Source organism: Cetorhinus maximus, chromosome 21 (assembly GCF_964194155.1).
Source record: "Cetorhinus maximus chromosome 21, sCetMax3.hap1.1, whole genome shotgun sequence".
NCBI classification, from domain to species: domain Eukaryota; kingdom Metazoa; phylum Chordata; class Chondrichthyes; order Lamniformes; family Cetorhinidae; genus Cetorhinus; species Cetorhinus maximus.
In genome coordinates, this window is record NC_135899.1 from 38,273,300 (window position 1) to 38,279,394 (window position 6,095).

Here is a 6,095-nt window from a genome sequence, read left to right on the forward strand (position 1 = left end):
CCATAGCCTTGTATGCCATTTGCAAGTGCACATCCAAATACTTCTTAAACGTTATGAAGGTTTCTGCTTCTACCACCCTTTCAGGCAGTGAGTTCCAGATTCCCACCACCCTTTGGGTGAAAAAATTCTTCCTAACATCCCCTCTAAACCTCCTGCCCCTTACCTTAAATCTATGCCCTCTGGTTATTGATCCCTCCACCAAGGGGAAAAGTTCCTTCCTGTCCACCCTATCTATGCCCCTCATAATTTTATACACCTCAATCATATCCCCGCTCAATCTCCTCTGCTCCAGGGAAAATAACCCATCTATCCAATCTCTCCTCATAACTAAAACTCTCCAGCCCAGGCAACATCCTGGTAAATCTCTGCACTCTCTCGAGTGCAATCACATCCTTCTCATTATACAGATTCCAGAACTGCACACAATAATCTAGCTGTGGCCTAACCAGCGTTTTATACAGTTCCAGCATAACCTCTCTGCTCTTATATTCTATGCCTCGGCTAATAAAGGCAAGTATCTCATATGCCTTCTTAACCACCTTATCTACCTGTCCTGCTACCTTAAGGGACTGGTGGATATACACACCAAGGTCCCTCTGATCCTCTGCACTTCCCAGGGTCCTATCAGTCATCGTGTATTCCCGTGCCTTGTTTGTCCTGCCCAAGTGCATCACCTCATACTTATCTGGATTAAATTCTATTTGCCACTGATCAGCCCATTTGACCAGCCCGCCTATATCCTCCTGTAATCTAAGGCTATCCTCCTCACTATTTACCACCCAGCCAATTTTTGTGTCATCCGCGAACTTAATGATCAACCGTCCTACATTCAAGTCTAAATCATTTATATATACCACAAACAGCAAGGGACCCAACACCGATCCCTGTGGAACCCCACTGGACACAGGCATCCAGTCACAAAAACACCCCTCGACCATCACCCTCTGCTTCCTGCCGCTCAGCCAGTTCTGGATCCAATTTGCCAAATTGCCTTGGATCCCATGGGCTCTTACCTTCGTTATCAGTCTCCCATGCAGGACCTTATCAAAAGCCTTGCTGAGGTCCAAGTAGACTATGTCAAATGCATTGCCCTCATCTACACACCTGGTCACCTCTTTGAAAAATTCAATCAAATTGGTCAGACATGACCTCCCCTTAACAAAACCATGCTGGCTGACCTTGATTAATCCCTGCCTCTCCAAGTGTAGATTAATTCTGTCCCTCGGAATTGCTTCCAATAGTTTCCCCACCACTGAGGTTAGACTGACAGGCCTCTAAGTCCCTGGGTTATCCCTTCCTCCCTTCTTGAATAACGGTACCACATTGGTTGTCCTCCAGTCCTCTGGCATCTCTCCTGTGGCCAGAGACGTATTGAAAATTATTGCCTGGGCCCCTGCTATCTCCTCCCTTGCCTCACTTAACAGTCTGGGATACGTTTCATCTGGGCCTGGAGATTTATCTACTTTAAAGCTTGCCAGACCACTTAGAACCTCCTCCCTTTCTATGCTAATTTCTTCAATTATATCACAGTCCTTCTGCCTGATTTCCATACCAACATCATCCCTCTCACTTGTGAACACCAAAACAAAGTATTCATTTAGAACCCTACCCACGTCTTCCGGCTCCACACATAAATTACCACTATGGCCCTTAATGGGTCCTACTCTTTCCCAAGTTATCCTCTTACTCTTAATGTACTTGTAAAATAATTTTGCATTTTCCTTTATTTTACCTGTCAATGTTTTTTCATGTCCCCTTTTTGCTCTCCTAATTTCCTTTTTAAGTTCCCCCCTACACATTCTATACTCCTCCAGGGCTTCTGTTGTTTTGAGCCCTTGGTATCTGTCATAAGCCTCCCTTTTTCTCTTTATCCAATCTTGTATATCCCTCGACATCCAGGGTTCCCTGGATTTGTTGGTCCCACCTTTTATCTTTACTGGAATACATTGGCCCTGTACTCTCCCTATTTCCTTCTTGAATGAGTCCCACTGTTCTGACGCAGATTTACCTAAAAGTAGCTGCACCCAGTCCACTCTGACCAATTCATATCTGATCTTATTAAAATCAACCTTCCCCCAATTTAGAACTCTGATTTTGGCCCATCCTTGTCCTTTTCCATAACAACCTTGAATCTAACAGAGTTATGATCACTATATGCAAAATGTTCCCCACTGATACCTCTACTACTTACCCGACTTCATTCCCTAAAGTTAAGTCCAGGACCGCCCCCTCTCTTATGGGGCCTTCTACGTACTGGCTTAAAAAGCTCTCCTGGATGCATTTTAAGAATTCTGCTCCCTCTAAACCTATCACAATATGACTAAACCAGTTAATGTTGGGGAAGTTGAAATCCCCCACTATTACTACGCTATTATTTTTACACTTCTCTGAAATTTGCCTATATATCTGCTCTTCTATTTCTCTCTGACTATTTAGGGGCCTATAATACACTCCCAGAATGTGATTTGTCCTTTTTTGTTTTTAAGTTCTGCCCTAATGGCTTCATTTGAGGAGCCTTCTGAGATGTCATCCCTCCTTACTGCTGTAATTGATTCCTTGATCAATATTGCGATACCCCCTCCTCCTTTACCTCCTTCCCTGTCTCGCCTGAAGATACCCTATATCCTGGAGTATTGAGCTGTCAATCCTGCCCCTCTCTCAACCATGTCTCTGTGACAGCAATAACATCATACTTCCGTATGTTAATTTGTGCCCTCAACTCATCTGCCTTATTCATCAGACTACTTGCACTTAAATAACTACCATCCAACCTTGCCAAACTCCCTTGTGCCTTAACTGGCCTATAATTTCTATGCCTTCCAGACTCACTTGCTCTCTCTTCTAATTTTGGCTGTGCATCTCCCCTGCTGAATCTCCTCTCAGGATCCCACCCCCCTGCCAAGTTAGTTTAAACCCTCCCCAAAAGCAGTAGCAAACCTCCCCGAAAGGATGTTGGTCCCATTCCAGTTCAGGTGCAACCCATCCTCCTTGTACAGGTCCCACCATCTCCAGAAAAGGTCCCAATGTCCCAGAAACATAAAGCTCTCCCTCCTTCACCATCTCTCCAGCCACACATTCATCTGGACTAACCTCCTATGTCTATACTCACAAGCGGGTGGCACCGGAAGTAATCCAGAGATTACTACCTTGAGGTCTTGTTTTTAAATCTGCTTCCTAGCTCCCTAAATTCTGCTTGCAGGACCTCATCCCTCTTCCTACCTATGTCGTTGGTACCAATATGTACCACGATCTCTAACTGTTTGCCCTCCCCCTTTAGAATGCCCTGCAGCCGTTTAGTGACATCCTTGACCCTGGCACCAGGGAGGCAACATTCCATCCTGGAGTCACATCTATTGTCGCAGAAACGCCTGCTTATTCCCCTTACTATCGAGTCTCCTACCACTATTTCTCTTCACCTCTTTTTCCTCCCCCCCTGTGCAGCTGAGCCACTTACAGTGCCAAGAGTGAGGCTGCACTCCCCAGAGGAACCATCACTATCACCGTTTTCCAACATAGAAAAACGGTTCTCAAGCAAGATGCACCCTGGGGATTTCCTGACTACCTGCCTGACACCTTTCTTCTGACTGATGGTCACCCATTCCCTCTCTGTCTGCGCTTCTGTAAGCTGTGGGGTGACCACATCTAAAAACATGCTGTCCACGAAACTCTCAGCCTCGTAGGTACACCTCAGTGCCTCCAGCTGCTGCTCAAGCTCCGAAACTCAGAACTCAGGTAGCTGCAGCTGGTGGCACTTCCTGCACACGTGGTCGGTCAGAGTGCAAGAAGCGTCTAAGACTTCCCACATGTTGCAGGTGGTACGTAACACGGGACTAAGCTGCCCTGCCATGCCTCTAGTTGAAAAAAAACCCTTACTTTAAGTTAAATACTGTAAAAAAAAGTTAAATTATTTATGTACTTTAAATAAAAACTGGAACTCCTCCCTTTCCTCAGCTCAATCTATTTTAAACTGGAGAAAAACACTTACCCACTACTCACCAATCAGCTCTCACCTTTGTGCTGATGTCACTTCTTGAAGCTTACCCGCACGTACGCTGGTTCGGATCTCTCCAACGTTCCCTCGTGCTGTCTTGAAATATCACTCTTGTTATTTTCAACAAGAACTGACTGAGGACACTCTTCTCAGGCTGTTTCATCGCGATGCTGACTGCAGGACACTCATCCCAGACTGCTTCACCGTGCTGCTGACTGCAGGACGCTCTTCCCAGACTGCTTCACCGCGATGCTGACTGCAGGACGCTCTTCCCAGACTGCTTCACCGCGATGCTGACTGCAGGACGCTCTTCCCAGACTGCTTCACCGCGCTGCTAACTGCAGGACGCTCTTCCCAGACTGCTTCAGCGCGATGCTGACTGCAGGACACTCTTCCCAGACTGCTTCAGCGCAATGCTGACTGCAGGACGCTCATTCCAGACTGCTTCACCGTGCTGCTGACTGCAGGACGCTCTTCCCAGATTGCTTCACCACGTTGCTAACTGCAGGACACTCTTTCCAGGCTGCTTCAGCACAATGCTGACTGCAGGATGCGCTTCCAAGACTGCATCACCGCGCTGCTGACTGAAGGACACTCTTCCCAGGCTGCTTTACTGCGATGCTGACTGCAGTACACTCTTCCCAGGCTGCTTCACAGCAATGCTGACTGCAGGATGCTCTTCCCAAGCTGCTTCACCGCGCTGCTGACTGCAGGACGCTCTTCCCAAGCTGCTTCACCCCGCTGCTGACTGCAGGACGCTCTTCCCAAGCTGCTTCACCGCAATGCTGACTGCAGGACGCTCTTCCCAAGCTGCTTCACTGCACTGCTGACTGCAGGACACTCTTCCCAGACTGCTTCACCGTGATGCTGACTGCAGGACGCTCTTCCCAGACTGCTTCACCGTGATGCTGACTGCAGGACACTCTTCCCAGGCTGCTTCACCGCAATGCTGACTGCAGGACGCTCTTCCCAAGCTGCTTCACTGCACTGCTGACTGCAGGACGCTCTTCCCAGACTGCTTCACCGTGATGCTGACTGCAGGACGCTCTTCCCAGACTGCTTCACCGTGATGCTGACTGCAGGACGCTCTTCCCAGACTGCTTCACCGTGATGCTGACTGCAGGACGCTCTTCCCAGACTGCTTCACCGTGATGCTGACTGCAGGACGCTCTTCCCAGGCTGCTTCACAGCAATGCTGACTGCAGGACACTCTTTCCAGACTGCTTCACCGCGATGCTGACTGCAGGATGCTCTTCCCAAGCTGCTTCACCGCGCTGCTGACTGCAGGACGCTCTTCCCAAGCTGCTTCATCGTGCTGCTGACTGCAGGATGCTCTTCCCAGGCTGCTTCACAGCGATGCTGACTGCAGGACACTCTTCCCAGGCTGCTTCACCGCAATGCTGACTGCAGGACGCTCTTCCCAAGCTGCTTCACTGCGCTGCTGACTGCAGGACGCTCTTCCCAGACTGCTTCACCGTGATGCTGACTGCAGGACGCTCTTCCCAGGCTGCTTCACCGCGATGCTGACTGCAGGACACTCTTCCCAGGCTGCTTCACTGCGCTGCTGACTGCAGGACACTCTTCCCAGGCTGCTTCACCACGCTGCTGACTGCAGAACGCTCTTCCCAGACTGCTTCACCACGATGCTGACTGCAGGACGTGCTTCCCGGACTGCTTCACCACGCTGCTGACTGCAGGACACTCTTCCCAGACTGCTTCAGCGTGATGTTGACTGCAGGACGCTCTTCCCAGGCTGCTTCACCGCGATGCTGACTGCAGGACGCGCTTCCCAGACTGATTCACCGCGCTGCTGACTGCAGGACACTCTTCCCAGACTGCTTCAGCGTGATGTTGACTGCAGGATGCTCTTCCCAGGCTGCTTCATCGCGATGCTGACTGCAGGACACTCTTCCCAGACTGCTTCACTGTGCTGCTGACTGCAGGATGCTCTTCCCACACTGCTTCATCGCGATGCTGACTGCAAGACACTCTTCCCAGGGTCTCTTACAATCTGGCCCATTTTAAGTCCAGTCAGAAAGCAATTCCCCTCATCACCAGACAAAACAGAAATCTAGTAGTAAAGGAATGGCAAGCAGACAGCTTC

At 49.4% G+C, this 6,095-nt stretch overlaps 1 pseudogene across 1 annotated transcript in view; it reads right to left on the reverse strand.

The window, feature by feature from the left end:
• LOC144695281 (uncharacterized) overlaps positions 1-6,095 on the reverse strand; it is an 83,959-nt pseudogene that overhangs the window by 25,524 nt on the left and 52,340 nt on the right. The gene's annotated exons all lie outside the window — the stretch shown is intronic.